Source organism: Equus quagga, chromosome 5 (genome assembly GCF_021613505.1).
Source record: "Equus quagga isolate Etosha38 chromosome 5, UCLA_HA_Equagga_1.0, whole genome shotgun sequence".
In the NCBI taxonomy this organism is placed as follows: Eukaryota; Metazoa; Chordata; class Mammalia; order Perissodactyla; family Equidae; genus Equus; species Equus quagga.
The window spans coordinates 6105159-6117009 of NC_060271.1; positions in this window are offsets into that span (position 1 = coordinate 6105159).

Below are 11851 nucleotides of genomic sequence, written 5' to 3' on the forward strand. Positions count from 1 at the left end.
CCCGGCCTTCTGGCTCTGGGAAGCCACCTCCTTGACATGCCAGGAGAGGGGCTCCGGGTCTGAAAGCCATGCACAGCAGTGGAACAGCAGTGGCTGCTGCTACCAGTACCCTCCGCCCAACCTCCCAGTCCTGACAGGCTGTGGCCCAGTTTCCCAGTCGAGGCAGCGTCCTCAGCAGGTTCCTGCGGGATCCCAGGCTCCTGAAACCCCTGACCTGAAGGAGCTGAGTGTCTGGGCTACCCTGGGAATTGAAGGACAACGGCTGGAGCTGGCGCCAGGGGTTTAAGAGATTACGACAGGAAAAGCTTAAAACTAAGAAACCTTCACGCCCAGCTGATTGCCTGTAGGAGTTGGGCCAGGCAGCCAGGGGCAGCCAGAACTCAGGTTTAAGGGAGCACGATGCTGCTCCAGGCCTGCCCCCCAAGCTGGGCCCGCCTGGGCCCTGGGCTCTGTCTCCGGGCCCTGATTGAGGTCGGGTGGATCCCGCCCTCCTCTGGGCCTCAGCCGCCCCAGATGCGGGACTTGAGTGGCGATTTTCAAACTACATTCCCGACTTTGCGGGGGGGGGGGGGGGGGGGGGGGGGGAGGTCTGGGCCTAGAACTCCCTCCACCCTGAGCCGAGGCACCCAGTGTGGCGCCAGGCTCGCCAGGCTTGTTTCTTCTTCCTGGACCCACAGGCAGACTGCATTTCTCGCCTCCCTTGCACAGGTGACGAAGGCCAGTAACAGGGCTCTCTGGAAGGAGTGCGGGCAGAAGTGAAGTCTGCTGTTCCCAGGCCCAGCTTTAAAACCCCTAGTGCAACAAACACCCTTTGCTCTTTTCTTTGCCTCCCATGGTGACAAAGTCAGGAAGCTACATTATACACAGTGGCCCTGTAAGAGGGAAGGAACTTGGATCCCCGAGTGCTCACGTGGAGGAGAGACGCTCGGCAGAGACACTGACCACACCGCATCTGTGTGAGCAGGAAATAAACTTTTATTGTAACCTCCTTGAGCTTTCAGGATGTATTGTCACCTCAGCAGAGTCTGCTCTGTTGGAGGAAGGAGTGGGTGGGGTCTGCTCCAAGAACAACGGGGGCTCACACTCATGGACAGCTGACCAGGTTCCAGGCCCTTTACGATCCAATTAAGGTCGACACTTTCCTCATCCCCATTCTACAGAGTAGGAAACTGGAGGCCCGGAGAGACTGAGCCACTTGCCCCAGGTTACACAGGTAGGATGTGGGGCCAGGCTGGGATCTGAACCCAGGAAGTCCTCCACCAGTGCCTGCACACAAGATCACCAAGCCATTCAGATTTCAGTGTGTGTACTCACAGGTGTGTGGGGGGCAGGTGCAGGATGCCAGAGGGGAGTGGGCAGAATAGTAAAATTTCTCTGTTGCTTTGTCCCCGTCTGTCTCTCTGACTCTCTCTCCCCAGTTTCCTTCTTAATCTCATTTGATATGACTCTTCCTGACCTCATAGTTCTCCTTGCCTCGCTTTAATTCTTTCAGTGCCTCCTCGCTGCCTTCAGGATACAGCCCAAGATCCTAGGCTTGGCATTCAAGGCCTTCCAGAGTTGCCTTTTCCTGTCTTGCCTCCCACTGCCGCGGGGCCCTGTGCTCTGTGCTCTACTTAGGTTGAACGGTGTGAACTACCCCCCAGAGCCCAGCCGTCTCCTCCCCGCCCCACGGCTCCCTATGTGTCGTTCTCTCTGCCTGGAGCACTCTCCTCCGCTTTCCCCCTCAGCTCCGGGCAGGCCTCCCCGGCTCCCTGGATGGGGCTATGCTCTCTCCTTTGCAGCGCCACAACCCAGGCTGTCCCTGCTCTGATCCTCTGGGTTGTCATAGTGTCCATCTTCGCCTGAACTTTGACAGCTCCTCAAGGCACAGAGGGGACATCAGTGACCCTGGGTGGACCTGGACTGTAGGTGAGGTTTCAGGGACCCTGGAGGATGGTCCCACATAGAGTGACAGGTGGAGAAGTGGACGGGGTGGGCCAGGGTAGGGCAGAGTGTGAGGACTAGGGCGTGCGGAGGTCAGAGTGGCCAGAAAGGGTCACCTGAGGCCCCAAGGACAGATACCCTCACTGGTTCAGGGGAAGCCAGGGCAAAGCCACAGGCATCCTATTAGACCATGGCCAGGTTGTGGCCACAGCATTAAAGATTACCTATATTACGTAATAATAATTACATCCAAAAGAGATGGATGGTGCATCTTTATGAGAAATAAATAGGCTAGTCATATAATTTATTATCCAAATCAGGACCTTTCTGAGAAAGAAAGGGGTTGGGATGAGTAATTATGTTGGGACAACAGGTGTGAATCAGGATTATCCTGGGCACCCTGGGTGTATGGCCACCCTGGATAGGAAGGGTGACAATGGACACCTGTGACCCCAACTTGAGTGTGACAGAGTGACCGACACTGTGGGCTTCTTCCTTGTCCCCTCCCCCTGCCGTCCCTGCAGAAGTAGCCACATCTCCAGGTTTGTGTGAAGCATTTCCTCCGTGAAAAAACAAACAAACAAAACCCTTGTATCACATATGTACGAAAACCTAAACAGTAGAGTTTATTTTGCTTGTTTCTGAGCCCCATGAATGATGGGTCGTGTTGTGTGTGGTCCTATGAGATGAGCCTTCCTTCCTGGGCATTATGTTCCTAAGATGCCTTCACCCATTGGGCTGCAGCTGCGTCGGACTCATTTCCACTGCTGTAGAGAATGTCATCACGTGGAGATGGCACTATCTATTAATTCGCTTCCCTGCTGGGGACATCAGCTTGGTGTCCACGTTTTGCCTTTATAAACAATGCTACTAGGAGTGTCCTTGTCTGGGTCTCCTGGTGCCTGTATGCAACAATTTCCCCAGGATTTACTCTTAGTAATGATGTCACAGTTCCACAGTGGTGGCAGCAACTGTCACCGCATTAGGAGCCTAGAATTCTGTTGGCTCACATCCTCACCAACGCTTGTCACTGTCAGACTCCTTTTCTGTGGCAAGCCTCATTGTGGTATTAACTTGCATTTTCCTGGTTACTATAAGGTTGACCATCTTTGCTTCAGGTTTATTTTCCCCTCATATTTCCTCTGGGAAACGCTCGTTCATATCTTTTGCTGTTATTTTAATTGAGTTGTTTGTCGTCTTCTTATCGATTGGTAAGAGTTCTTTATGTATTTTGGGTAGTGATGTTTTGTTCATTATTCATACTGGGATATAATCTCCCAATTTATGGCTAATCTTTACAATGAGAAAAAAATTAATTTGGAGGAAGCAGAGACTAGGCATGGTGATAAATATCTTAGCACAAAAAACAACAAAGCATTATTAACATTAACATCTTCAAAGAAATAAGAGAAATTATTGTATTCATGAAAAAAGAACCAGACACTATGAAAAAGGAAGAGTCAGAGAATAACTAAGAAGCTCTTGGAAATATAAGAGAAATTTAAAAAGCAAAATTCTGTAGAGGGTTGAAGAAATTTCCCGGAATGGAAAACAAAAAGAAGTGAAAAAAATATAAGAAATGTAGAAGACCAGTCCAGGAAGGCCAATACTGGAATAATTAAGGAAATCCAGAAAGAAGAAAACGGAGAAAACAGAGGCAAGGAAATCAGTATAGAGGTAATTCTAGAAAATTTCCTCCAGACTGAAGATGAGCTTCCAGACGAGAGGACCCACTGTGTGCCCAGCACGATGAATAGAAATAGACTGACTCCAACACACACTGAGCACACAGGAGCCTAAAGCTTCCTGAGAGAAAGAACAGGGTTCCTATAAAAGATTAAGAAACAAAACGGCACTGGACTTTTCAACAGAACCTAGAAGACAATGGAGTAAGACTTCAAAATTCAGAAAGAAAATTACTTCCAACTTAGAATTCTATACCTAGTTAAGCCATTGATTAAATATGAGGCACATTTAGAAATGCAAGGTCTCAAAAAATTTGCCTCAGATACCTCCTTTTAGAAAGCTGTGGGTAGAGGTTCCCCCAAATAAGGTTGTGAGTACAGAAAGAGGAAGACACAGGACCTAGAATCAAGAGATTACACCCAGGAGAAAAGTGCAGAGAAGTGTCCAGACGACGGTGAAAGGAGAGCCCGCGAAGAGAGCCGAGCCGCCTGCCTCGTGAGCAGCTGTCCAGGGACCGTCAGGAGCCAGCTGGATTTCTTCCAGATACTCCACACGGATGATTGTACAAGAGGAGATTTACACAAATGAGGGCGAGGTGGGGAATAAAGGATGAATACATAGAAGACTAAGCAAAAAACAAAGCAACGAAACAAAAGTATCAATTATAATTACAGGAAAAACACAAAGTTGTGTAGGAAAAATATTAATCAAGGCACACTGCAAATAGCATTTATTTTGTTATGATCACATAAAAATCCTTTCAAGATATGACACCAAAGCAGATGCAACAAACGAAAAAATAGATAAATTGGACAACATCACAAATAAAAACTGTATCAAAGGATACAATCAACAGAAAGAATAGGCTGCCCACAGAACAGGAGAAAATATTTGCAAATCATATATGTGATAAGGGGTTAACATCGAATATATAAAGAATTTCTACAACTCAACAACAAAAAAACACAAACAACTCAGTTAAAAAATAGGCAAAGGACTTGAACAGACATTTAAGATTACAAATGGCCAACACCCACACCCGTTAGGACAGCTATTACTGAAAAGAAAACAAAGCAAAACAAAAACTAACAAGTGTTGGCAAGGATGTGGAGAAATTGGAACCTTTGTGCACTACTGGTGGGAATGTAAAATGGTGCAGTCATTATGGAAAACAGTATGGCAGTCCCTCAAAAACTTAAAAATAGAATTACCATATAATCCAGTAATTCCACTTCAGGGCATATACCCAAAAGAATTGAAAATAGAGACTTGAGACATTTGTACGCTCAGGCTCATAGCAGAATTATTCACAGTAGCTAAGAGGCAGAAGCAACCCAAGTGTCCATCGATGGATGAAGGGATAAACAAAATGTGGAATATATATACAGTGGAATATTATTCAGCCTTAAAAAGGAAGGAAATTCTGCCAAATGCCACAACATCGATGAACATTGAGGACATTATGCTCAGTGAAATAAGCCAGCTGTAAAAGGGCAAATACTTTAACATTTCACTTCTACGAGGTCCCAGAGCAGTCAAATTCGTAGAAACAGAAGGCAGAATGTGGTTGCCAGGGGCTGGGGATGGAGAATGCGCAGCCATTGTTTAATAGGTTCAGAGTTTCCGCTGTGCGAGATGAAGAGAACTCTGTGGATGGACAGTGGTGATGCTTGCGCAACAGTGCGAATGTACCTCATGGCGCTGAACTGTTCACTTAAAAATGGTTAAGACGGTAAAACTCACATTAAGTGTATTTTACCACAATTAAAAATGATTTAAAAAAACTTTTAAAATCACACAATCCCACCCACGTTGGAGGACGGGGCGGGGGCTGACCCGCAGAGAGTGAGTGTGGTGTCTGTACGTGTGCGTTTAGGGTGCTGGGGGTACGTAAGAAAGTGAATCCTCGTCCTCCTGGTGGGAAGTCAAAAGATAGTGCCTAAAACTGAAAGATCAAGAAACAGAAATAAGTGTGTCATTTAACGACAGGGAGGTAAATTCCAAAAGAATCAGCTAGAGGCGTTGAAAGGGTTTGCTTCTGGGGAGAAGGAAGGGGAGGCGGAGAGTGAACGACTTCTTCATAATGAGCCTTGCAGAACTACTTGATTCTTTAAACTACGTGAAGTAAAACTCCGATAAGAAAAAATTAAATAAAAACTAAACCCAAACAAAAGCAAATGGAAAATTGCTGAGCCTCCCCCAGAAGGCCCTGGGACTCAGGCAGGGGCGCTCAGTGGGCACGGGCTGAGTCACAGGGCCCAGGGCCACCAAGTCACCTCGAGGAACCCGTCATCGGGGGCAGAGTGGCCAGGGCTCCCGCCTCCATCCTTTTCCCCAGAGGAAATGGGGGACCTGGAGCTAGCGGCCCTGAGAAAAGCGAGACACATCTGGATGGACAGGGGAGCACTGTTTATTTGAATAAGCACACATTATTTTAATGTGTATTAGAAAAATATAATTAGCATATCAAACCTGTGATTTCATGGAGCTACTGCTTAGGATGAAGCTCAATTTGCTAACTGAAAGGATTTAAAGGAAAATGCTCAGATGACAGTAGAGGTGAGTGGAAATGGGGAAAGGCATTCAGGGGGGATGAAAATGACTGGCCAGGGGAAATATCGACTTAGTCCAACCGCTCATGTTAGGGAAGGCCTTCTGGCTGTTGCACTCCCATACAGTCCCTTACCACGTGGAATAGGGCTGACCTGTTTTACCAACAGGAGATTGCAGAAATGATGGAGGGTGACTTCCATCGTTAGGTCGTGAAAGATATTGTGACTTCCTCCTTGCTTTCTGTCTCTCTCTCGGATCCGTGACCACGGGGCAGGCTGGCCGCCATGTTGAAAGGACACCCAAGCAGCATCTATGATGAAACCCTGAGTCATTCTGCCAACAGCCAACATGAACTTGCCAGCCATGGGAGTGGGACAACCAGGCCCTCCAGCCCCGGTTCACCCTTCAGAAGACCACAGCCCAGCCAACGTCACGACCCAACTAGGCTGCTCCCAAGTTCCTGCCCACAGACACTGTGAGAGATAATAAATATGTATTGTGTTAAGTGGCTACATTTGGGGGCATTTTGTCATGCAGCAATGGATAATTAATACTCTTAGGGAACATGTCATCCTGTTTTATGGATGAGGAAATCAAGGCACAGAGTTCAAATAACTTGTCCCAGGTCACACAGCTAACAAGTGATTTAAACCATGGCAGTTTGGATCTGTATGAAGTTCACACAGTGAATTAGGAGCCTTTTACAGGGGCCGCCCCGTGGCCGAGTGGTTAAGTACGCTAGCTCTGCTTTGGTGGCCCAGGGTTTCACCGGTTTGGATCCTGGGCACGGACATGGCACTGCTCATCAAGCCATGCTGAGGCGGTGTCCCACATGCCACAACTAGGACCCACAACTAAAATATATAACTATGTACTGGGGGGCTTTGGGGAGAAAAAGGAAAAAAATGAAATCTTTTATTAAAAAAAAAAAAGAATTCTTTTACAGGATGAAGACACCCTGTCTAGTCAGAGATAGAGAAATACAGAGGGACTGTGACAAAGAGAAACTGGCAGTTGGCTCACAGCGCAACGTGAAGGCCTTGGGCTAGATGTCTGTAGAGTGAAGGCAGCGGACAGTGGCAGAGCTCTGCTGCCTTGCAGCTCAGCTGTGATGGGCTCAGGGCGCTGGTTTCTGACCCTGGCTGAGCGGGTGACATGGCCGTGGGTACCTGGAAGTGGGAATCTGACGTCTCTGAGCAGCCCCCTCTCCAGGGCCCTTATCACCCTGCACTGTCACTCTCTGCCCCCAGACAAGAGGTCCTCAAGGGCAAGAATAGAGTCTTGTTCATCTTTGTCCCTGCCTAGCAAGGCCAGCCAGAGCAGGCTGGGGGAGGTGTATGCAGAAGGCCCCCTGGCCCTGGCAAGAGTTCATATGTCACACTTTCCTTTAACAAGTCATCACTGGGGACACAGCAAGGACCAGGATGACCCAGTTTCTCACTTGAGGAGCTCCTCATTGGATGGAGGGTCCAACAATGACAGCCCAGTGGGATCACAGAAATTGGGACACACAGTGTTGTGAGAGCCTAGAGGAGCAGGGAAGACCTCTGGGGGAGGCTGGAAGCCTTCCCAGAGGAGGAGGCATTTGAGTTGAGGCCCAAACGATGAACAGAAGTCAGCCATAGCGAGTGTGTTCTAGGCAGAGGGTACAGCCTGGCAGAGGCCTGAAGCTCCCATCTTGGGGGGCAGGATAAAGGAGTGGCGTGTGCATGGGGTGGGCTGCTGGGCCTCTGGTGGCTCTGAAAGTGCGGCATGGAGGCCTGGGAGGGACAGGGTGCCACGCAGACAGGAGGTGAAATGTCGCCTATTTCTGTCTCAGGGGGAATTCATGGCACTTGGGGATGGGTTTGAGGGTTTTCTTGGGGAACCTGGGAGCAGGCAAGGCCCGTATGATTGAGTCAGCCCTGGGTGGAGAGAGAGGACAGGTGAGGACAAGAAGTCACCCAGGCAGCAGAGGCTGTGCCAGGACCTCAGCACCCATTTGGTGTCTGGCGTGTGCCAAGGGCTGGGCTTTCTCCATTTGCTCCTCACTGAAATTAACCCGCTGACGCGCCCTGAAAAATTCCCAATTCTGCCATCTGGGTTCGAAGGCCGGCTCCGCCATTTAACAGCTGTGTGTCCTCCCCATTCCTCACTTTGCTCATCTGTAAAATGGGATAAACATAAAACCTGCCTCATGGGGATACTGTAAGGACTAAATGAGTTAAAGCATTTCAAACACTTAAGATGGTGCCTAACCCCCAGCAAAGGTGCAATAAGTATTGGCAATTATTATTACTTGGTAAAGTTTCCTTTTAACTTTTTCAAGTATTTAAACATCATTTATCTAATGCTTGTTATGTGCCAAGCCTTGTATTTATCCTCCGAAAACAAGGATGAGTAAGACTTAGTCTTCCGAGGGGTGCAGGAACCTTGAGCAAACGTTGGCCTGCTGTGTCTGGACCAGGGACGCAGCAATGCAGGAGGGCTGCTTCCTGTTCCCAGGGAGTTTGCAGGCTGACTAGGGAGAGAGGGAAGTGACCCAGTTGGGTGGGGGCTGAGAGGAGCCTGGAGAACCTACGAGGAGGGGGCTGTCGAGAGACGAGGAGCCGTCCATTTTGGCAACTGGACGTGTGTGAGATGAATAAGCAAAGACCCCCTTTGGAGGCGAGGTCGAGGAATTCCTGGGCTCAGTCTTTATTCTTTGAGGGTTGGGAGGTCATCAGGGGTTTTTGAAAAGGGAATTTATGTTTGAACCGCCTGCTGTGCATACATAATCTCATCTAATATCATCCTCACAACCCTGTGAGTCCTGTCATCATTCCCATTTTATAGATGAAGAACTGAGCCACAGAGGGTAAGAGAGTTGCCCAAGGTCGCTTAGCCAGGAAGGGAAGGAACAGATTTAAATCCCGGCCGTCTGACCCAGAGCCCATGTTCTTAATCTCTCTGTCTTGCTGCTTCTGAACTTCAATCCACACAAAGATCTTAAAACTAGAATGAACTGGGGCCGGCCCGGTGGCGCAGCGGTTAAGTGTGCACATTCAGCTTCGGCGGCCCGGGATTCGCTGGTTCGGATCCCGGGTGCGGACATGGCACCGCTTGGCACACCATGCTGTGGTAGGCTTCCCACATATAAAGTGGAGGAAGATGGGCACGGATGTTAGCTCAGGGCCAGTCTTCCTCAGCAAAAAAGGGGAGGATTGGCAGCAGTTAGCTCAGGGCTAATCTTCCTCAAAAAAAAAAAAAGAAAAGAAAAAAACCTAGAATGGACCTTGGAATTCTGTCTCCCCACTTTGCAGATGAGAAACTGAGGCTCAGAGATGGGGACTGACTTTCCTAAGACGACAGAGTGAAGGAGGAGGGGCTGAGCTGGAGAGGTCAATCTGGGATGCAGGAGGGGCTTCATCCTGGGCTCCACAGCGGGCAACACTGTGCTTAGAACAAAATCCAAACTCCTTGATCAGGGCCTTGCTGACTCCCTCTGACCTCACCTGGTTCACCCACCCTCTCCTCATCACCACCCTCCAGCCTACCTCAAGGCCTCTGCACTGCTATTCCCTCTGCCAGGAATGCCCTTCCGCCCGATCTTCATGTGGCTGGGCTCTGTCTTCGTCCATTTGGGCTGCCATAGGTATTTTGTGGCTTATGAACAATAGAAATTCAATTCTCACAGGTCTGGAGGCTGGGAAGTCCAAGGTCAAGCTACTGAAAGATCAAGATGCCCAAAGATTTGGTGTCTGGTGAGAACCCACTTCCCGGTTCACAGACGGCCGTCTTCTCGCTGTGTCCTCGCGTGGCAGAACGGGCCAGAGATCTCTCTGCGGCCTCTTTAAAAGGGCACTAATCTCATTCATGTCCTCATTGCTTCCCAAAGCCCCACCTCCAAACACCCCCACACTGGGGGTTAGGTTCAGGATAGGAATTTTGGGAGGATACAAACATCCCTCTACAGCAGGCTCCTTCCTGCCATCAGCGGAATGTCACCTCTGCAGAGAGGCCCTTCCTGATCACCTCTCTAGAGCTACCTCCCATCGCTCTCCATCACTCTGCTTTATTTTTTCCATAGCAGTTACGATGATCTGCAATGATCTTTTTTCTTTCCTTGCTTTTGTATGTCTCTCTCCCAACTAAGACGTAGGCTGCCGGAGAGCAAGGAGGAATCTATTTCCACACCGTATCCCCGGCCTCTGGCAATGCCTGGCACTAGTAGGTGTTCCCTGAGTTTTTGTTGAAAGCACACTTGCATTTCACTGTCTGCCTGTGGATGGTCTGTCTCCCATCAGTCAGGGACCTCACCAGGGCTGGTAGCATGTCTGATTCGCCTTGGCACCCTAGGCCCAGGACAGGGTTGACACAGAGCAGGGCTGGAATATGCTTGTTGGATAACAGAATGAACGAAGGATAGAAGGGGTAATGGCAGGAGCACCTGCTGCGCTCTCTGAGGTCTGCACCTCTCTCCTGTGGGGCAGCCACAGCCATTGCCAAGGGGGCTGCCCTTTGTGGGAAGTAGTAGGGCTCAGGAGGCTGCCGATGCGGCAGAGTGGCTTCCAGGCCTGGGGCTAACAGCTCCTGAAGCCCCTTTTCCTACCCCTCTGCCATGGAGGTGAGGGGGCAAGAGGGGATGGGAGGGCAGACCTACAGTGGACCTTGGCACCTGTAAGCCTGTCTCTTTTAGCGGCCGATGCCCCCAAACCTCATTGTCCAAAGAAGGTTGTGTGGGTTGGGCCTGGCTTACCAGCAGGCAGCTAAAACCCAGTCCCAGGTCTTCTCTCCAAACCCTGCAGTCTGGCATGAGTAAGGCAGCTCTGTGACCTTCCAGAGGAGGGGCCTTCTCATTCACGCAGAGGCCAGCAGGGATGGACAGAGGCCCTGGGTGTGTGTCCCCTACTAGCAGGGATGACATGTCCCTTCTGTGGGGCCCCACAGTCCTGCTCTCTCCATCACAGCAAGAACTAATATGTTGTCCCTGCCGGTCCCCTTGATTGTCTGCCCGTCTCCCTGGCGCCATGGAGAGTACGGAATAAGGAGGAGTGAATAAAGCCTGTGGGCCAGGCCCAAGCCACCTGCCTCGCATCCTTGGCTATGGTCACATGAGCGTGTAACATGCACAGACACACATGGGCACATTAACTGGCTACACGGATGTGCAATAGCTGGGTGGGAGCCGGTGAGGGGTGCAGAGGTCCAGTCCCCCTCCCCCAGTTTCTCCCTGATCACACACATCCTGGTACCCCAACTCCTATCTATCACCCCTCCTGCTCCATGTGCACACTGCAGAGGCCTGCGCACCCGAGCACGTTCTCTCCCCTCCGCCCAGGTTCACTCGTAGGCATCCCTCAGCCTGTCACCTCCTCCAGGCAGCCTGTGCTGCTTCCCCTGGACGGTGGGCTACCTTTGGGGGCAGGGGCCTCGCCCGGCTCATCCCAGAGTCTGCAGCGCCCAGCACGCGGGCAGGCCCAGAGCAGGGTCACCGAGCGCCGGCTAGGGAAGGAGGGGACCAAGGACGCAAGGGAGGTAGGGCAGGAGGCGGCGGCGGGAGGAGCGCAGGGCAGAGGCGGCAGCGGGGGGCGGCGCGCACGCCGGCGGCGGCCGCCCAGGGCCGGGGCCGCGCGCCCAGCCTGAGCCCGCCCCGCCGCCGAGCGTCACCGAACCTGCTTGAAATGCAGCCGAGGAGCCGGGGCGGGCGGCAGCGGCGGCGGCGGCCGCT